The sequence below is a fragment of the Falco biarmicus genome, chromosome 7, assembly GCF_023638135.1.
Source record: "Falco biarmicus isolate bFalBia1 chromosome 7, bFalBia1.pri, whole genome shotgun sequence".
NCBI classification, from domain to species: domain Eukaryota; kingdom Metazoa; phylum Chordata; class Aves; order Falconiformes; family Falconidae; genus Falco; species Falco biarmicus.
The window spans coordinates 70912414-70933501 of record NC_079294.1 but is presented as its reverse complement, the minus strand read 5'-3'; the positions used below and the strand labels follow the sequence as shown (position 1 = coordinate 70933501).

The 21088-nt window shown below is 54.1% G+C and overlaps 1 protein-coding gene across 2 annotated transcripts in view; it reads left to right on the top strand.

The window, feature by feature from the left end:
- LINGO1 (leucine rich repeat and Ig domain containing 1) overlaps positions 1-21088 on the top strand; it is a 169621-nt gene that overhangs the window by 104366 nt on the left and 44167 nt on the right. For both annotated transcript variants that reach the window (XM_056347506.1, XM_056347507.1), the window contains one exon: positions 1370-1455. The gene's annotated coding sequence lies outside the window, so the exon portion shown is untranslated. The remainder of the gene's footprint in view (positions 1-1369; positions 1456-21088) is intronic.

The following is a 21088-nucleotide window of genomic DNA, read 5'->3' as shown; positions in this document are numbered from 1 at the left end:
CCCGGCCAGCCCAGTGCTGTGTCCATGTGCTGGGAAGGGCAGGTGGCGTCCCACAGTGGGACTGGAGCCCCTCTAGCAGTCCTCATATCTCCTGAGGCTCTGCTGTGCCCCCACACCCCCGCTGCTAGTGGAGCTATACAGGATCCAGAGAAATTTTTTTATTCCAGAAAAGGGAGGAGTATGTCCCCCTGCTTTGACATCATCCCCTGAAACAGTGAAAATTGTGATGGAAAATGGTTTCTGGCAGGAGAAAAGGTGAATGTGGGACATTCCTTTTCCTGCATAAGGCAGGAGATCATAGCAGTGAAACCCATGCTGTCCCCTCTCCGGCGTGTGCCCCGGCTGTGGCAGCAGCAGGGAGGTTAGCCCGGGGTGGACGTGGTCCATTTGGGCGCTCTGTGCTGCCTGCCATGTGTGGGGTGGCTGTGGGAAGCAGAGAGGTCACTTGTCCAGCCAGGTTTAGGGAGCATCCCCTACCCACTAGGGTGGCAGTGTGGGACAGGGCCACTGTCCCTGTGCACTTTTTGGCTGGACCAGAGCTCCTGGCAGTGCCCAACGTGTTGTCCCCAGGGAGGTGTGACGGTGCTTTGCTCTGGGTGGTGGTTTGGGCTGACCCTGGCTGTAACACAGTGTTTCCAAATCCCAGTACATCTATGGGAGAACCCCCAGACACCCTGGGTCCGTGGGATGCAGTGTCCCCCAGCCAGAGCCTTGTGCCCCACTGCTGGGGTCCTGAGCTGCGAGACCCTTCTGCAGCTCCGGGTTTTAGCGGTGTTTTGCTTGTCCTGTGTGAAACACTTCATTGCTCTGCACAACCTGGGGCCACCAAGGCTGGGGTACAGGGGTGCAGCCAGGAGCCAGGCTTGGGGCTGAGCCGCCTGCCTGGGGAGGCTTTACCGAGGGCAGCCCAGCCTGTGCTGGCCGGCGAGTGCTATCCAGCTTCACAGACAGCTACAGCGCTGCTTGACAGCAGTGTTTTTCAGAGGGCTTTTGCATGCATGTGTTTCTTGAGAGATCACTGCAAATGATTCCCAAGTGCTCTGGCCCAAATCTGTCCCGGTAGCTGTCAGCAGATCAATGCTCCTGCTAGGTACAGGCCTGCTCTGTTTCCGTGGGAAAATGGCTTCTATCAAGCAGTTCATTTTGGGCCTTTCAGCAGTGGGTCCACTAAATTTTGGTAGTTGTGTTTTTCTGTCCGTTGTAGCCTGATTTACAGCTTTTAAATATCAGCTCAGATGAAGATTAAGCTCAGCTGAGCTTTGGTTTTGGGAGGGGGGTGGGAAAGCATTCACAGCTTTTAAATTTCTCTCCTGCTTGCTTCTCAAATGCCAGGTTTCAAGCCCTAATTGCAGTATCGTTTCGCCCACAGTGCATGAGTGGAAAGCAGAGGAGAGGCCAGAGCCCAGCGCGCCCCTGGCAGCCGGTCCCCCCGCATCCTGCCTTCATCTGACCCGGGTAGGTGGCACGCCAGCTCGGGCGCCGTTGCATTGCGGAGCATGTGACACTCACATGCCTCTGGCATGCTGAGTTCAGGACTGGACTGGTTTCTGCTGCTGTAAGCCTGGTAGCAATGCCTCCCCCCTCGCCCCCCCGACATAGCCCAGGGCTGCTACCCAGCCCCCCTGGGGCATAGGGCAATGCAGCTTTCAACGGGGATCTGGGGCAGGCGCTGCCTGCGTGGCTGGAACAGGTGGGAAATGTTCAATCCATCACGTCTGCACGGGGAAGAGTTCCTTGGGGGCAAGGGGGGAGGCAGCCAAAATGAATATTTGGATGGTGGCACTGAGAAAGCAGAGCTTTGTCGCGGGGATGTACAGCCCTTCCCAGGCAGGTGGGTTTCCTCTGACTTGTCTCACCTCGGTGGGGGGCAAATGCTGCCTGCGTGGGGTGAGGCAGTGTGCGAGCTGAGCGCTGCAGCCTGGGGGATGCTGGGCAGAAATAGTTTCATCTTCCAGGAGAGGGCAGGCAAGAGGGTCCTCAAAAGGTGCGTGTTCGCAGAGATGTCTCTATTGCTGATGTTGCGTGGCGCCTGCGCACTCTGCACAGTCAGGCTTCTTCCAGCGCTCTCGCCGGGACAGTTAAGAGAGATGGGAGCAGGTTTCATCTTGTGCTGTACGTGCAAACCCTCAGCTGAAATCTGTGAACTGTCAGCTTGATGCAGGCAACGCGTGAGACACAACATCACAGCTGACTGGGCTGAGGCAATGTCCCAGGGTGTCAGTCCTCAAAAGAGAAAGGGATCTCTCTGAATAGCAGAATTTGGTTTCCTAATGAAAAAAAAATAATAAAAAGGATGATTCAAGCCTCTCTTATATGCCAGAGCAGGAATTGTTCAAACTGGATGTTGTCGATGGTGGGGTGTGCTGTGATTGCTGCTCGGCAGGAGTGGTGCCACTGGGAGGGGTGCCTTGGCTTGGGGAGGGCACGGGGCTCACTGGGGCTGCCCTGGAGGCAGTGTCCCGCGCCTGGTTCAGAGAGAAGGGGCTCAAAACAGTGAGGCAGAAATGGCTTTCGCGCAGACATACGGACACAGACACGTAATTTCCCCTTTACATCATGTCCTTTGCTCAAAGCAAAGAGCAGGCTGCACGGGCTCACCCTGATGCGTGCACAAAGGGACCTGTCCTCACCTTGTTCCTGCACGAGAGAGAGGGATTTCCTATTTTGCAGAGAAGGATTTCTAGCTTCTTGCTGTATTTCTCATTTTATGGTAAGAGGAATGAACCCAGGCACCCATCCCTCGCCACTCCTGTGTGCGCTTCTCGCAAGCTGGGCCCTAGGCAAAGCTGTTTGCAAAGGGTGCCTGGTCAGAGGAGTTCCCACTGTGTCAGGGCTGACAAAGCAAGTAGGGGGACCATGGAAATAGCAGTTTCCTGTCAAAACACCTCAGCAGCGAGCCCTGAAATGCATTTATTCTTAGCCATCTTCTATAAAATCAAAATTCTGCTGGGAAACGATCGTGCTGCTTCAAGTCCTCCCTGAAAAATCGAGTGCTGAGAGCCATCTGGTTTTGGTTTAGATTTGGGTGTTTTCTTCCAGAGTGCCATTTGCAAAAGTTGAAGATTTTTCTGAAGAACAGTATTTAGAAAACAAGGTGGTTAACTTTTTTCTTTTCTCAAAGGAAAATGCACAAGGAAAAACATATTTCCTGGGAAACTTGGGATGATGGAGGGGGATGTGGTCTGTTTCTCAGCCTGGCCTCTCTGCTAACCAGTGCAAGACCAGGACAGCCAGGCACTGGGCAGTCATGTCTCGGGTCCTAAGCACCCCAGGGTCAGCACACAGCCCCTTGCCCTGCCCAAAGGCCTGGAGCAAAGCAGGACCTGGTGCTGGGAGGGGGCATCTCAGCCTGAGCATCCAGCAGGCACGTCAGCCCTCTCTCCAAGGAGACCATGAACCTTGGGGCTGGGTGATGTGGTCAGAGGTTTTATTTAGTTCTGAGGCAGGGCTGAACCTGAGTGGATTTTTATTGCATGAATTCTTAGTGTTTAAACTAAGCAGATCTTTGAACCTACGTGGTTTCTGAGGGATGTTTCTCTTCCTCTCTGAAAGCGTGTGCCATAAATGCTCCCAAAAAATCCTTCCTCTCCTCTCTGGTGGTGTTAGCTCTGGGCATGCAGTCATAAACTTGCAATAGGTCGGGCTTTTCACTAAGCCTCCATGTTACAGGAGTGTCTGGAGTTTTCAGTATTTAAAAGCAAGTTTTGAGCATCAGTCAAAAGCCTACAAATGTGAACAGGGAACCACAGGCTCTACATGTCACGCTGCAATGGGCCAGAAACTTGTGAGGGTGGGCAGGAGCAGGGAGGAGGATGTGGGTGATCTGGGGGTGCAGGGAAGATGGGAGGGGGAAGGGGCTGGGTGGCAGCATCTGGCCTGGCAGGAGCTGGGGAAGGGAGGAAGGGGCCAGCAGCTCATTTACTAGGTGTCTATCCCCGGAACATGCCGCGCTGTGCAGGTCAGCACTTGTTTGAGAAGGAGCAATACAAGCTGTCAGGTGGAAAACACTACCTCCCCTGATAACTTAATTTTGCTGAACAATCTTCTAGCTCAGAGCAAGGAAAAAAAAATCAATGCACCAGAGCCAGGCTGCCCATGCGTCAGGAGACCCTGCCTGAGATGCCCTGCCACCCTGAGCTGTCCCCAGGGGTGACCCTAGGGGACACTTGTCTTTAGCTGGCCCAAAAGCCGTGGTTAGCAGGGTGGCTGGGAAGAGCTGAGAGAGGGAACAAGGCTGGAGGGAAGGAATGGATGGAGGGAGGGGTCTGTAGCCCGTTTGGGCAGTGCTGTTGCAGAAGGTCTGCTCCTTCAAGCAGGGCCAAGACAAGCCCTGGATCTTTCCCACCCCCTACCTGGTTCCCACCTTGCTCTCTAGATCAAACCAGTTTTCTTTCCTGGCATCTTGCTCCAAGGGTCAACAAAGCTATTAACAAAGATTCTTTGGGTGGTTTTTCTTTTGGTAGTAATTTTACAAAAAATAAGTATGAATTGTGCAAAATGCTAATAAGCTAGGGAGGGAGCCAGGCTGCGCAGCCCAAGGGTGGCACTGTGCATGCGGCTGCTGGCCCTTGGTGCAAACCTGGATGCCACCACGGAGTTCCAGTGGCTCTGGAGAGCTTTGCAGGGGTAGGATTTCATGCAAGGTGCCTGATGCATAGGGTTTGGACAGGGATGGTTGGGGCCTGTTTGTGGCAGGAGTCTGGGCGCTGTGTTAGTGAGGCTGGCAAGCACTTAAGGCTTTCTAGCTGCTGAGCAGCTCTTCCCTGTCTTGGGGTGGGAGATCGTATTGTGCACATGCAGCTTGGGATGTCACATTAATGTTAAATGTGGGGAAGAAGCTGGAGCGAGCGAGAGCAGGAGCTGGGTGTGCGTGGCAGTTTGTTTCTTTGGGTTTATGCGCTGATACTTTCTGCTTAATTGCACCCCGACATGCACAAAGGAGGGGTGTGTGTTAAAGAAAGCTTTTAAAAAAAACTATTTCCATGAAATATTCAGGACAGGCTGGTTTCTTTTTTAAAACTAGCATAATTACTGCTGTAAGGCTTCCAGTTCTCCTGGTTTCATTGCATTTGGAGAGAGATGGCAGCAGTGTTTGCCCTTGGTAGCATGGAGGGGGTCAGAGGGAGGGGATTGCTGTTCTGATACTTGGTGACGGGTGAAGTGGGGGTCAGGGGGTTGGTCTGTTCCCATGAGTATCTGTGGGTGATGGACTGGGGACCTGGAAGGGAATGAAGGCAATTTAGCAACATACTGGCGTGTACTAGGGACAAGAAAAATGTGCCTTGTGCTCTAGGTGCACTGGGGTGTATCCCGCTGCTCCCTCCTTGCTGTGTCCTGGCTCTCACAGATGGGGGGGGGGGGGGGGGGGGGGGGGGGGCAGCAGTGGGTATGGCCATGGGGAGGGCATCTGCTTCCCTGCGGAGAGGGGCTGTTCCAGGAAGCGCTCTCCTGACGCTGTTAGGTGTGATCCAAAATTAGCATCCCATTCACTAGTTCTTAGCTGTGTTAGCTCTGCAAGGCTAATAGGGCTTAAAAAAAGGTCTCTTGTCACTGAAATCAGCAGCTCTGACTCAGAATACGCAGAGGGAGCAAACTTGCTGAATAAGGCAGTGTTGCTGTTGTAAGTGCTCGCCTGGCTGCAGCAGTGCTGTGGGACTTGCCTGAGGATTGGTGTCAGAGCCTGGGAGGGGTCCTCAGTTCTCATCTTGGTGCCTAAAGCGCTGGGTGAGGAGGATGAAGGTGCGAGCATCAAACCAGCCAAACCGTGGAGCGTTCTCAGTGCTGTGCAGTGTTCCACAATTAATCACTTCCACCCACGTTACACCTTCCCCCTCCCCTAAATCCTCCCTCGCCTGGTACTGGAGTGGGGAATGGAGGCAGCTCCAGTTTTATGAATCAGTGAAAGACAATGCCTGCTTTTGAGAGCTGCTGATTTAGAGAGCCGTTTGCAAGCATGTGTGCAGTATGATTTCTTATCAGAGCATGGCTCTGGATGAGCCTGCCAAGAGGAGCTGTTCTAGCTCCTGGCCACATCCTGGGGAGACGGACTGAGTGGTCTTTTCATCTACAAATAAAACAAACAGGAACAAAGGAGGCAATAATATTGACTTTCATCATTGATATTCCCATTTATCTCAGTAATAATTAGTATTTCTATTGCTGGAGGGGTATAGCTCATAATATCACTGTTTTGAGGGAGCCTATTAATGTCATCACTAAGGACAGCCGGGTTCAAAGCACTGGGCAAGTGCTGCAGAGGGTGAGTGGGGTGGAGGGCTGGGAACGGAGCACAGCTGGGCATGGACGAAAGAGGCAAGAGGCTGCGGAGGGGTGCATGGATGCTGCAGGCAGCAGTGGAGCAGCGGAGCTGGGGAGGGTGATCTTGGGCATGGCCAGGGTGTAGGTCAGCAGTGACCTGAGGCTCCTGCTGTGCATGGGGTGAGGTGGGAGAGCTGTGTGGGCTTGCTGGTTGCAGCTGGGGCTCCCAGGGTCCCAGTTACCTTCCCCTCACTGCTGCCTCCAGCGCAGCAGGAGCAAATCCCACTTATCTGTGTTTTCAGGAGGGGAAGGGCAGGGCTGGTGCTTCATCATGGTGGCTCAGGGGTGGAGGGTGCGCTGTGAGATGTAGTCACAGTGCCTTCATCAGTGTGATGTGCTCCAAGCTGTAACAGCAGCCCCCGCCTTGTCACCAGCATGTGAGGCAATATGGGAAACCAGGGCAAGTTCTTGCATCTGTCCCTGCTGCCCCCAGGGCACCTGTGCCACTCGTGCACAAACTTCCTGCACATCCACAGTGCTTGTTATTTGCTGGCACTTCATTAGTCATTCCCTGTCTCTTGAAAAAACAACGAGCAACCCCTCACAGTGCTGTCTGCAGGTGCCTTGTTCTCCCTTGAACCCTCTGGGACCCCGGAGGAGGTGGGACACTGAGGTTTTAGCGCCGGTGCTGCTGCTGTCCTACGTTGCTGTGAAAGCTTTGGCACGCGACTGTTCTGTGCATCATCCCGAATCAGGCTGGAGGTCCATTTCCTGCATCTTTTTTTTAAACATCCTATTAAGTGCGCATCCCAGCCTGCCAGTGAGGGATGGTTTCCGGTGTGCAGTGTCCAGAGCATTTTCAATTCCTTGGGAACGGCTGTCACAGCAGCCGCAGGGAGCGGCGAATGCAAATGCAGGGCAGTGTTTTTATTAGGATTTAAATGAGTTTAAGGCTGTTCAGAATTACAATGTGATTTGAGCCAGGAGGGGCTTGCAAAACTGGTACGAGTTCATACATTACACAGCAAACATGCCAAACCCCATGATTCCTGCTGAGCACCTTCCTCACTAAGGTGGGGAAAGGAGCAGGGCAGCTGCCTGTTGCCCATCATGTAGGTCCCCATGGAGGAAAGGACTGTGTGGGGTGGAAGGAGGGGTAAAAGGCCCAGCAAGGGCAGGGGAGCCAGTCCCTGTTGACAAACCTGAGCCCGTGGTGCAGTTCAGGCTGGCAGGTGGTCTCTGGCTGGAAGGTGGGGTGCAGGGGGGGCTTGTGGATGTGTTTCAGGCCAGGGTATGCTTCATCCACACATGCCTTCCTCTCTGTAGTTCCACAGGGGTAGGTGGCAGCGGGTGCTAGTGATGCTCTGGTGCTGGCCATGCTGGGAGAAGCTGTGCACTGGGGAAGCAGCACGGCTGCATCATCTTCCTCCCTGTGCAGCCAGCTGTGGCTTCCCTGGGTGCTGGTGCAGAACATGGGGACCCTTCCTTGGGTCAGGCCCCACTCCAGTTTTCTGGTAGCAGGAAGCTTTCTCCAGTCAGCCCAGGATGTGCCAGCCCTGGCTTTCACCTCTCTGGAGACCACGTAGCACCCAGATCTCCCGCCTGTTGCATACACATCTCTTACAAAGGCTTTAATGACCATTATTGTAATCTATGGCTGTGTGGGGCGTTGTGCAGAGGTGGAGGAGAAATCTGTGATGTGACAGAGCTGTACGTGTGCACCCAAGCACCCTGGGTCTGTGACACCTGGGAGCCACCGTCGTGAGGATGACAGGTTCCATGTCCGCTCCCTCAGCCAGAACAGAAATTAAAGGGAAGTTTGAGCTGTTGGCTTGGGATGTTCGTGCCTTGCCTCATTTTGGTGCTATGCTTTTGATCTCTGAAGGATACAGCTGAATATTTGAATGAGGAATACGTGGTTGTATTGAAATCCTAGACAAAATGCCTTTTGTGCCTCCCTGCATGTTTATCTGCGTAAGAGAGTGTTTTGCTGGAGAAACACAGGAAAGGAGCTTGAGGGAGAGGAGCGAAGGCGGGGGTGAGAGCATTGGGGAGCTCACAGTACAATTTCAGGACACTTAAGAGCCTCTTATTGTCAGTGGCAAGACAGCGACATCAGAGGCAGCTCAGGCAATTGTCTGAGACAAATTGCTTCATTTGATGGGTTTGTCAGTATCTCACTAGTTAAAGTTTCTGGGTCATGTATATATACACAAAGCACAGGAGAAAGCCAGAAATACACATATATATGCATATATACATGTCTCTGTATCTGTAGTTATCTCCCATAAATGACCTTGCAGGCATGAAGTAATGTCGTCAGCCTGCGCGGTGCCTCTGAGCAGCTGGGTGCTTGCTCTGTGGGTCTGGGGATGGGGGAGCCAGCCCACCTCTTGGGGCTCCTGCTGTGAAGCCACCAAGGTGCTGGCTCTCAAGCCAGGGAGCGGGGCTGGCAGTGCTTGCCCCAGGAGGGAGCATCTCCCCTCCCCCCCGCCCCCCCCCCCCCCAAAAAAAAAAAAAAAAAAAAAGGTTTCACTTGCTTCAGGAGGTGCTGAGGGAAGAGCCTTTGCTGACAGGTAACATGCTGCTAAAGAAAGATGCTTTCTCCGGAGAGGGAAAATTCATGGTGCCTGCAGAAGAGGTGAAGGTGATGTGCTGGGTAGCAGCCCTGCTCTTATGTCCTGCTTGGAGGAGAGATGGCAAGCTGGGGATGCAAAGGCACCTTGATAAAAAGGCTCACTGGTAGCATTTGGATGGTGTTGGAAAGGCGATTGCTCAGCTCTCCCCTCCCCCTGCATCTGAAAGAGCAGAGCCCCTGCTTTGGACAGCCCTGCCCGCGCCAGCAGCTGTTTGTGCCATCCCCACGGCTAGGAGGATGCAGGAGGAGGGCAGCCTGGCTGGGAAATGCCTGCTGCATCCAGCAGCCCAGATCAAAGGGACCTCAGCCAGCGACATCCACCAGAAAGCCTTTAATGCCTGGCCCTGGAGCAGGGAGATTTGCTCAAGGGACTCATTTCCTTTCCTGAACATAAAAAAACCCCAACTGTGTCAACTTGACATTCAAGAAACTTTATTTAATACCTTTTTATTCGTTTAACAGTTCAGCTAATAGCAATGCTTTTTGGGGGTTATTTTTATATACTTTTTGATTAATTTTGACTTTGTCCTTGTACTTTGTTCTTTAAAGCCGTTTCATTAGGGGTATTCATTGCCTGTGCTCATTCTCTGGGAGAACAGGGCAGGAGGGGTGCCCTAGCTGCACCCATCTGCTGAGGCTTTCGGCAGCTCTGACACCAGACAAGTCTCAGCAGATGAAGGCAAGGTATTACGGAATCATAGAATCATTTAGTTTGGAAAAGACCTTTAAGGCTGAGTCCAATGTTAACCCAGCACTGCCAAGTTCACCACTAAATTATGTCCCTAAGCACAACATCTACATGTCTTTTAAACACCTCCAGTGTTGGTGACTCAACTGCTTCCCTGGGCAGCAGTTTCAATGCTCAACAACCCTTTTGGGAAGAAATTTTTTCTCCTATCCAATCTAAACCTCTCCAGCACAACTTGAGGCCATTTCCTCTTGTCCTATCACTTGTTACTTGGATGAAGTACCTTGCTACAGCCCCTGTCAGGCAGCTGTAGAGAGCAATAAGGTCCCCCCTGGGCCTCCTTTTCTCTAGGTTGAACACCCCTGGTTCCCTCATCCACTCCCCATCAGACTGGTGCTCCAGCCCCTTCCACAGTTCCATTGCCCATCTCTGTACACGCTCCAGCACCTCAGTGTCTGTCTTGTAGCTAGGGGCCCAAAGTTGAACCCAGGATTCAAGGCGCAGCCCCACCAGTGCCCAGTACAGGGGGACAGTCACTGCCCTGGTCCTGCTGGCCACAATATTGCAGAAAGCTGCTGCTTGTTCTTATTCTGGTGATGACTGTTGAGAAAAGTGCACTTTCAGCAACACTGGAAGAGTTTGCAGATACATCTCTCTTTTGCTGAATTGTTTGTTTGGGGCAGAAAAACAGCAAAAAAAAAAAAATAATGTCATAGGGTTTCATTGCGCTGTTTTCTCTATGAAGTAATTGTCATTTTCCTTTAGGAAGAAAACTGGTTGGCAAGTTCCTTGACTTTTATTTTAAAGAACTGGGTAAATCCTTAGAAATGTCCAGATGTAAAGTGAAATGTTATTGTGCCTCTCTGCATTTTAGATTCACCAGCATTTAACAGAATATATTTTCTTCTGTTAAGCTAATTCTCCTTGAATTGTCAAAAATATGAAAAAAATAATAATTGCAATAATAATTACACTAATGGTAATGTGCTTTCACAGCCTTGGCTTTTACCACAGCTAATGGTGCTCTCTCATTCCCCCTGCTCTGTCTCAGCTGTCTCCTCATCGCTCAGACCTCTTTTCAGGCGCAGTGGGTCCCTGGGCATCCCCCCATACGTGACTTCCCTGGGCCCAAACCCATGCAGCCCAGCCCCGTTACGTACTGAAGTCACAGTCTTGCTGGAGCTGCTCCTGCCTGGGATTATCCAGGTAGGTGAGCTTGAGTTTAAGCTGTACCTGCCTCTAGCCTTGCCCCTTCGCGCTGGGGTGTGCCCTATGGCATCCATGCCCCGCAGCCCTGGGCCCTGACCTGCCTAGCATCAGGTCCAAACCATGTCATCGGGTTTTTCATCATGCTCCCGAGCAAGGCAGGCTCTGCCCGTCTCCCTGTGGGGTGCCACCCCACTGCCCAGACCCATGCTTTCGAGGCCAGGCGCAGTTTGCAGCCTCCCTTCCCCCTGCCCGGTGCGATCCTGGCTCGCCCAGCACACATGAGCACCAGCAAGGAGCGGAGCTGGGGGGGAGATGTCAAGAGCTGTTATGGCATGTGCAGGAGCTTATGTAAAAGGATCCATTTTCATTCTCCTGCTTGTCTGCTTCAGTCAAAATACAATGCCGCAGCTAACAACGTTTTGTGTCATAGCAGACCACAGCGAGCTAATGCATGGGCTGCTGCGGTAGGCGCTCCATCTCCCTGCACCGCAGCTGTCCTGAGCCCCCACCGCAGCCCCTGGGGCTGCCTTCACCCCCGGCCCCTGGGAGCCCGCAGCTCTCCCTGCCGTGAATCATGTCTCCCACTGAATTGTAGCTCCTTGCGGGCTCTGCAGCTCCCAGGTTGCAAACCACAGCCCTGCTAGGCTTGTCTCCCAGCTGGAGGAGCGGCTCCCCGGTGCCTCTGCCTTCCCAGCCTGAGCAGGGGTGCGTACCCGCCGCAGCCCAGCTGAGCCCACCGCAGCAGCAGGCGGTTCTGGTCCCCTGAGGGCCCTGGGGGCAGCAGCTGGTCATGTTGCTGATCTTTTTGTTCAGTAGACCTGTGTACACATGGACACGCATGTCCTGGAGTGCCCTGGAGGCGTCTGGCACCTGGTGTCTTCATCTTTTTATTTTGAGGCTGGAAAGAGCATCTATGTTTGCCTGTTGCTTGCTCTGTGGACATGTTGCAGAGCCGCTGGAGGTGGCAGGGACCTGGAGATGGTGCCTGAGGCAAAGGGGGTGCAAGGGGAGGTTTGTGTGCTCAGCCCACCAGACTGCCTTAGCCAAGGCAGGGAGCTGGCTGGGCAGCCGGACCTGTGCTGCAAGTCCTTAGAGATGGGATGTGGGGAGGTGAGGCTGCAGGGACCTGTGTTTCCTTTCCTCTTCTCCAGCGCACCTTCACCCCTTCCTTGGCAGGGCTGATCTCACCTGGAGACATTTAAGGGACATTTGGCTTTCCTCTGCCGCTGTGCTGGGTAGCAGACATGCTCTGTGCGCATGGAGGGGCAGTGTGGTGCCAAGCCTGGCCTGTGCACAGCTCTTGGACCTGGCGTAGGCTCACAGGTGCTTTGGGCCAGCCTTAACTGTTGTGTCCCCACCCTTACAAGCTGGTGTTGCATCTCCTTTGGAAAACCGGGGCTGAGGCTGCGTGGCTGGGAGCTGTGGGGGTAGGTGGCCACCCTGACTTACAGCAGGCTGGAGGTGTGTTTGCTGGGGAGGCGGACGGGAACGGCTCAGCCCTGTTTCGTTATCGTCCACCGTCAGGGACTGGCCTTTGGATGAGGCACCGTGTCTTTGTTCAGTATCTGCAAACTGCTCGTTATCGAGGACTCTGCTTCACGAGCAGGACCTGGGTACAGGAATAGACTATGAATTGTGAAACCTCAATGCACGGAGCAATTTTTGTCAGTGGTTTTCACACCTTTCCTTTCTCCTCTCTTTCTCTCATTTCTCCTCGGTTAGAAAGATGTGGAAACACATCTCCAGAGCTTTGATGGTGAGCTCGCCGCCACCCCTCGCCTCTCATTGGTGCAGGCAGAGCAGCTGATGGGGCTGTGGGGATGCAGCGCAGCAGCAGCAGGGGTGCAAAACTCTTCCCAGCGCTGGCTGGACCGAGGCAGAGGGCACCAGCCACCTCCCATCCCATCCCCCCCAAAATGTCACTTGCTTTTAAATGCACTGGTAGTTTAAAATAAGAATAACCTGCTCCAGGGCTTCTTAAACCGTGGAATTAAATATGGTTCTGGTCTCTAGGCAGAGTCTGACTCTTCAATTCTAAATCTGCTCAGCCAAGCGAAATATTGCAGGGGGAAAAGAAATCAATATTTTTCAGGCCCAGCACGGAGAGGAAGCTGTCTGCGTGTGGCTGCAGGCGTGCAAGTGCAGATGTGCATGCACAAACGCGCAGGGCTGGGGCAGGAGAGTGCGAGTAGCATGCATGGGTGCAGCAGAGAGGAGCCCGGGGTGGGGAGGAGGCGGCGGCGGTGGCAGTGATGCCGGGGTGCTGTGCGGGCTGCTCTGGGAGAGGTGTGGGTGTGGGTCCCGGGTCCATCACACTCGTGTGTGTGTCTGGGGACACGGTGGGGTTTGTCTCTATGTGATTCCCAGCACGGCCTTTCAGGTAAGGAAACACTGCTCTCTTGGGTTTGTGGCAGGTAATTTAGTGGCCGAGGGGGCTGTCAGCCTGTGCCAGAGCAGGTGTGCTGCGGCGGTCCTTGTTTCTGGTACGTGGAGCTGAGCTGCGCAGGCGGTGGGAATCATCAGGGCTAATGAGGGTTTCTAGGTGAGCTTGGAGGACTTTCCCCCATGACCCACAGGCCCCACCATTTGGAGAACGGCAGCATTTCAGATAACGGATGGGGGGCTCTTGCTGTTGCGTGTTGACCTGTCATATGGAGGCGTTTGTGCGCAGTGGCAGGACCCCCACCCCGCAAGCTGCTCCGGGTGCACCACACGCTGCATTGAGCAGCCCACAGCAGCGCTCCCTGGGCACGGGTCTCCTTGCCCACAGGTTGCCTCTTGCCCAGAGAACGTGATCGGGTAGGGATTGGTGCCTGGTATCTGCTCTGGGAACATCACTGAAGATTTCCATCTTTCCCTGCAAAAAAGGGGCTCGAGCTTTAGCTGGGAACCGTGTAGTTCAAGGGAAGACGAAGCTGATTTTGCCAGGTCTAAGTTCTCCAGGTGGTTTCTGCGCAGCCCCTCTCCCCACCGTCACTGCCTTTGCAGAGCCCTGACGTTCTCCCTCTGCTGCTGCGCATCCTCCGTGGCGGGTGGCGGTGGGAGGAGGGAGCTGTGTGGCGTGTTGGGATCAGAAGCCGAGGAGGATCTCCATCTGCAGCCGAGAGGGGAAGGACAAATGTTATTGACCTGCTCTGGCATCTGACCAAACCACAGACACTCACCCCTCCCAAAAAGCCTCTCTGATAGCTTAATTTCCTAATTGCTGTCTGTGATCAGGATGTCAGCGCTGGCTCTCCTCCAAGATATGTCACTTCCAGCAGCCCAGGGCTCTCTACCACCTTGCTTGGTCACTACTTTGGGCTCACCTGCTTGTCCGGCTGGAGAATCTCCCATCTCTGTGCAGGCCACCTATGCCGCCCTGAGGACGTCGTGACAAATATTGAGGGAGCTCAAAACGTTGAGGAGCGCCAGTCCAGGGCCCCAGCTCCAGCGCTGTTCTGTGCCTTGGCCAGAGAGCCAAGGGTTGGAGCTGAACCGTGTGTTTTGAGGTCCCAGCTGGAGCCCAGCACAGTGCCTGGAGGAGACACAGTCCTCAGATGCCCGGTGCTGGGCTCAGGATGGAGAGCTGGCGTGGCAGGGTGCCTGGAGGTGAGGCCCTGGGAAGGGACCCAAAGGGCCCTGTGGGATCTGGGACTGGGCTGGTGGGAATTCCCGGTGGCCCTGGCCATCCAGATAAGGCAGTGCTGCGAACGCGTGCAGCAGGAGCTTACAAGCTGCAGCACGGTGAGGCTCTATATCTCAATAAGCAGCACTCCAAGGCAGACCTGAAAATAAATATTTGAAGAGGAAATAGTACTCTGTGTTCTATTGTCTGTCCTCCTTTCCTCTCTCTCCTTCTCTTCCCCTTCTCTTCCCCTTCTCCTGTCTTTTACATCTGACTGAACATGAGAGTTCATTGTTAAGGGGGTTTTGTTTTCTTATATTTTTTCCTTTCTCTGTTCTCCAACGAGGAAACTGCAGGAGCTGCACTGTTAATGGTTCAGACCCATACAGCAGCAAGGGCTTTGTCCGTGCCCAGGTTGCTGGGTGCTTGTTTTGCTTCTCTGTCACTTTGTTTGCTATGATAGAACGCAAGGAGACGGCCGTTTCTTCTGCAGGGAGCAGAGAGATGATGGGACCAAGCTGGCTGAAAAGTCTGTAAGCGTGGTTCAGCCCAACCCTGCAACAGTTGTCCTCATTCGTAGTGGCTCTGGCATTGGGCAGGGCAAAGCGAACGGGTCGGTGGTGCCATGAGTGGTGCTGCCTCTGGTCCATCAGGTAAAGGGAAAGGATGGGAAAGGCCATCTTCCTGGGAAGGAGAGGACTAAGGGACTGTTAAGCTGCAGATGGATGCGAAGGTCAGGACTTGTGGCACTGCGGGTACTCCCAGTCAGACGGAAGGCAGTGGGTTTCCACACAGAACTGGGAAAATCAGCCTCTCACCTGCCGCCGGCTGATAGCTGGGCAGCCAAAGAGAGGGGAGCTGGTGCAGAGACGGTGTGCACCCCGTGCAGGCTGGGATGGGGCTGTCAGCAAGGTCCCCCGGGGACAAGCGCTGGTGGAAGAAGGGGTGTTGTGTGCAGAAGGCGGTCCTGGGGTGAGATGCAAGCGCAGAGTCAGCCCCTGGGCTGTATGGTCTCCCCCTCTGCATCTGAGGATCCGTGGGCTGGGAAAGGAGCATTGGCATCACCTAGAGCCCTCCTCCGAGCGTGAAGGGAAGTGTTGGGAGAAATCAAGCGTAAAAGTAGAGGTGAGGAGTGGTAGTGAGAAGGGAATGGGGGAAAGAGGGGAAGGGAAAAGACTCTGAGGAGGAGATGGGACTGAAAAATGCAGAATGTTTAAGGATACCCAAGACGTCACAGGCAAGGGAAGGTAGTCTGGGGAACATGTAACTTTGCAAGAAGTCATCTTAGCCTGGCTGCGAATGTTTGCTAAGCTTCTCAGCTATATTTAGCATCCTCCATGCCCTTTGGAGAATTCTCCATGCAGATGGCAGAGGAGCTGCTTGCCAAATGGTGGATGCCATGCTGCGTCGGAAGGGGGTGCCCGGTGTTCAGGGAGAGAAGTTTAATGTCGGCTTTGCCCTTTCAGCAGCGAAGCCAAGCGGTTCGCTTTGCTGCCCAGTGGACGGGGCTGCCAGATGGCTAAATGTTTGCTCGTAAATTAGCAATGGGAAATATGTGATGTAAAGCCCTAAACTGAAGAAATGCAGGGCCTGGATTGGATTCTTCTTCCTGCAGAGGATGGTCTCTGCAGAGCAGGGTTGGGTAGATCCATTACAAGAGCAGCACAAGGAGATCTCAAAGCAAATGAACGCGGGCACTGTGCTGCCATCTCTTCCCTGTTCATTGGCACAGTCATGGGCCATTACTCAAGCGTGCGCAGCCGCTGGCTGTGTTTGCTTTGAACCAATATGCAGAGAAACACAGCTTTTCTCTCTAGGAAAAAAAAGTGCTGCTTGTTCTGTATCTGTGCAGTATCTCACTGAATGGAATATGACTGGAACGAAATTTCCAGGCACTAATGTAATATAAGTACTCATAATTTGTGTGCGTGCGTGCACACGTGTGGGGATAGGCAATGTAACAGTCCCGTGCTGCACAGCCCTGAGCAGCATCCCATATGGTCCTGCCCTTCTCGAGCACAAGCCCACCTGCGAAACGGCTTTGTGGCTCTCCTGGGGTGTCTCTGTGTCATGCCTGATCTGAAGCTCTGTGCTGGGGCGGAAGGTGGGGAGGAAAAGCCTGAGATGTGCCAAAAGATTTTGGGCATGGCAGACAGGCACCACAGGGATATTCACTGAGAATCTTGCCAAGGTAGTATTAATGCTGCTGCCTCTCAGTCCTCCCAAATCATGGAACTGCCCAATGCCCTGCTCTCTGCACACCTCCACTCCAGAGGGATAAGGTTACTTTAAAAACAAGTAAATACTGTAATATCAGCTTCCTTTTATTTGCCGTCTGGATTCAGAGCCTGGTGTTTTCCCATTCCCGGTGTTTCTGCACAGGCTGGAGGGCTGGCCTCTTACCTCTCCCTTTGGTTTCTGATGAAAGCCAAGCTTTCCGCGTCTTAACTTGACTCCAGGGGCTGGGGCTTTGAGAAGCTCTACCTCTGTAATACTGGCAATAAAATCATATGAGCTGGCTATGCTGCTGTAAAACTTTTATTGCAGTGTGAAGAGGAGCAGCGGATTCTCCCTCCCCTCCCTTCTCCCCATCCCTGCGACTCCCTGGCTCTCGCTCCACTCCTCCTCCAGGGCTCCGAGCCTTTGTGCCAGGCAGCACGGACTGTATCCCGTTTCCCTCTGCTCCTGCTCCTCTTGATCCCCACCCCTGCCCTGCTTCCCTGGGGCCGCTCTGCCACCGCTCTTCCCTGCTCTGGCCTCGCCATGACCTGCTGGCAGGTCTGCTCCTGCCCTGTCCCTGTCCTTGTCCTTGCCATGCTGTGTGGCTGCGCGGCTGCATGTCAGCTCCCCGTTTGCGACATGATCGAAATGAGAAGCGCTGTAATAGCTCCCTGCGTGGTTAGGCCATCCGTGCGTTTTGCGTTTCATGGCGACTAGGAGCGTCGTCTGCCTTCCCACACCGTCCCCTACCGTATTTATAGATCACAGCGGCATTATCCGTGTGGATGCAGATTGTGCATGACGGTTTTCTATAAATACAAATGCTCTGTAATTATCGTTAGAACTATTTAGCCCAATTCAAAGGTAGATTAAATAATGAATGTGTGTGATATGCCTGTCGACATCAACAAATGGAAAGAGACATCTCTGGATGCATATCTGGAGGTTTCCCCGGTGAAGAAGTTGGGGGAGGAGAGTGGGGAGGGAGGGGAGCAGCCGTATCGCTGTAAATGCCTCTATTTCTGGGGTTTGGGTGGCACAGTGTGGACCGAGGGGTGCTCTCTGCACCCCAGTGGGATCTCAGGGCTGGACAAGTAAGTGGTCCAGGAGACACCATGCCGAGGGATGCGCAAGGAGGACGGGCACATGCAGAAGCCGCTTGGTATTCACGGCTACTTATTGCTGTGTATCTTTCCCCTCTGCTTTCGCTGCTCCTCAGGAGCAGCAGGAGGTAATTTCAGGCTAGGCTGCCGATGGAGAGCAATGGAAGGCATATGATAAGGCTCCCTAAAGTCTCTCATCCCCTTGTTTTTTATGGTAATTGACTTTCTCTGAGGCCGTGCATGCCCTGGTGAGTCCCTTTCTGCTGCTCTCTCCCTGGCTGCGAGATGGTTCACAGCATAGCTCTGTGGGGACAGTGGTGCTGCCCCCTGTTCTGACTGTGGTCCTGCCCCAGCCTTCCCTATGAGGAAGGAAGAGGGGAGCTTTAGCAGCACGAGCCCAGCAACAGTCCCCTGGCGGTCCTCGCTGGGGACAGATGCAGCTTCACTAGCATCCCAGAGGGGTGCAGCGAGGGGACCGTGCACAGCAAGGCAGTACTGGCACACTTGGGAAGAGCGGTGGCACTGGCATTTCAGGGAGAGGACGCCAGTGTGGCAACGCCCAAACCCTGGGTATGCCCCAGGAGGGGATTTCGTAGAGGTGATGGATGGACGGAGCAGACGTCACCGCTGTTTTTAACACGGGAACCTCTGTCTCTCCCTCCTTCGTCCCTCCCCGGGCACGCTGAAGCCCTGCCACTGCTCGCAGGCAGTAAATGGCTCCATTAGCTTGTGTGTGGCCGCAGGTCTCAGCCCTTCCCTGGCTCCTCATCACATCACGGCTGCTCCCCCGCCCCAGGGACAGTGGCATTGGGGCTGGCGAGGGAAGTGGGGCTGCAAGGAAGGGCTCCATCACAGTAACTAATAACTGTGTGCTGACAAATTGAATTATACCTTTTCCAGTTGCCTGCACTATTGATCAGCGAAAAGGTTTGTGTTTTTGTTAGGCTTTTTTTTTTTCTTCTTCTTCTTTTTCCTTTTAAGTTACAGTTGCAATGTCCTGGGGGCTTATAATGAACTAAATAAGGTCAGGTTAGCAGAAGAATCAAATATGCTCTGGCAGCAGAAGCGTGGGCTTTTCCTGGTGACTCTGAGTGGAGAGGAAAGCAGTGGTGGGAGCAGCAGCAGCTCCTGCTCCTCAGAGCCCTGCTGCATGGGAGTGTCCTGCTGCAGCATCCTGCTTCCCGGGGAGGGCAGCGCTGGAGCAGAGGGTGGCTTGCGAGGTCGGCAGCATGGCACCAAGCAGGCAGCTAACAGTGGATGAGCAGCGTGGGGTGAAAGCAGACCCTACTGGACCAGGCAGTGTACAGAGGGCTGCTTGGAAATGGGGTGTTGTGGGTGGGTTGTGGGGGAGAGGCGATGCAAGTGTAATTGTGCTTGGGCTGATCGCGAGCAGCGTCGCAGGAGCTGGTGGGGAACTGGAGTTCGCCAGGGTCTGTCTATGCCACGTGTCCTAGCTTATGCCAAAGTGGCTCCTACCTTGCCTGGGAGGCTGCCGAGGTGGCCAGGAGATGCACGATGGGGTGCAAGGAGCCAGGATTTTGCAAGACACAGCATTTGCCTGGCAGCTGCCTGTGGGGTCCCTGCCTGGGGAAGCTGATGGTGTTTGGTTCTTTGCTCTGGTGCTGGGATCCTGCTGTGAACTCAATTAAAGCTGTGTTGGGGGAAGAGGGAATAAATTACCCAGATGAAAAGGATGAGTAAAAAAACATGTACAGAGAAATGCCAGCCCACTTTTGAAAGGCTTTATCGAACTCGGACACATGTCACCTTGGCAGCAGCAAAGTTGCAGGGAAGGGGGAGCGCTCCCTGGTGTCCCCCTTCACGTCCCTGCTCCTGGGCTGGGACCAGGGACAAAGCAAGGCAGGGCTGTGGCAGGAGAAGCAGAGGGTTGAGGTAACCTGTCAGTGCCAGGCTCAGAACGGCGGTGAGGCACTGAAAACCTGGAAGCTGTGCTCAGGTGAAGGTTTGCGATGGAAGCAATGTCAGCCTGAGAGAGCAGGGCAGCTGCAGGTTTAGCAAGTGGCTCCTGTGTCCCATTCCCTGTTTGTCCAGCTACCCGGTGGCTCCTGTGTCCCATTCCCTGTTTGTCCAGTTACCCAGCCACCTGCCCTACCTGCCCCCAGCCCCTTGAGTCCCTGCTCCATGGCTTGAGTTGCTCTCTCACGTTGTCGGAGGAGGCCAGCAGCTCTGGGTAAAGGCTGGGTTTGCTGCTCAGGGCTACAGACATTACAAAGGGAGCAGACGGCAGGTGGGAGCAAGCCTTACTGCTGGTCAAGCAGGGCTGGTGTCACGGTGGAAAAATCACTTAGAGAGGCCAGGACTAGTGCAGGCTGGATCCGGCCCTGGGCTTGCTTGCTGGACAGAGCTGCTCCTCCAGAAGGGAAGTCCAAGGGCAGTGTAATGCAACGAGCAGTGCTGCAGCCCTGGGGCCGTGCTCGGAGGGGTGACCTGAGGGCAAGCCTCAGTGAGCAGCAGAAGCAGGGACGTTGACATCTTGGGTTTGTGTAGCTCTGTTTACAAAGACCTAGATCGAAATCTCAGCTGCTCTGGGGTGGATCTGGACAGTCTCCAGAGCCGTCTGTGTGCTGGCAGAGCTGCCACACTCCACGCAGTGAATTTTCCCACTTTGCACACAAGTCCTGTCCCTGGTGACCTGGGAGCCAAGGCTCTGCCAGGGCCGGTTCCCTGCCTGCCCCGTGTCCCTCCTGCTGCACTGCGGCTCGCTTCTCTTCTGCATTTCACTGTACAAAATTCACTGATTACAGGCAAGAGCCAACAAACTCAGCACTGTCGTCACTTGTCTTAGCATACTGAGTCTTGGTGAAGAAAGGGAAGCATGCCGTGCATGCTTGGCAGTCTGCAGGGCTGCTTACATCTCCAGCTCACCAAGATGGTGAAGTGCTGGTCCCTCGACAGGTCCCTATCATCCAGCACCTTAGCCTGGTTGCTCTACACCCATCCCTGAAAGCCAGGGTTGTGGCAGGAGCGCTGGGTCCGATCCTGCTCAGTGTCTCCTGGGGCCTGCCGAAGTGTGACCAGCAGCCCAGGGACACCCTCTGGGCACAGACTTGATGTCTCCACTCCTAAGTGCAGCCTTCCTCCCACACTGCCCTGTTTGAGAGTCCAGCCACATCGGGTACCAGATTAACATTCCCAGCACAGTGTCACTCCATCACCATTTCTATTAAACTCATTTGCTATCTAAAGGAATTCATTTTCCACTTTGTTTGCCCACGATAAAAAAAAAAAAAAAGCCCTCTGAGCTGAGGCCCTGGTGGTTGAGAGGGGGGAGCACCCAAGCAGGGAGCTGGATGCCAGTGTCCCCTCCTTTGGGCCATGTGCTGGGATGAGGGAGGGCATTCCCA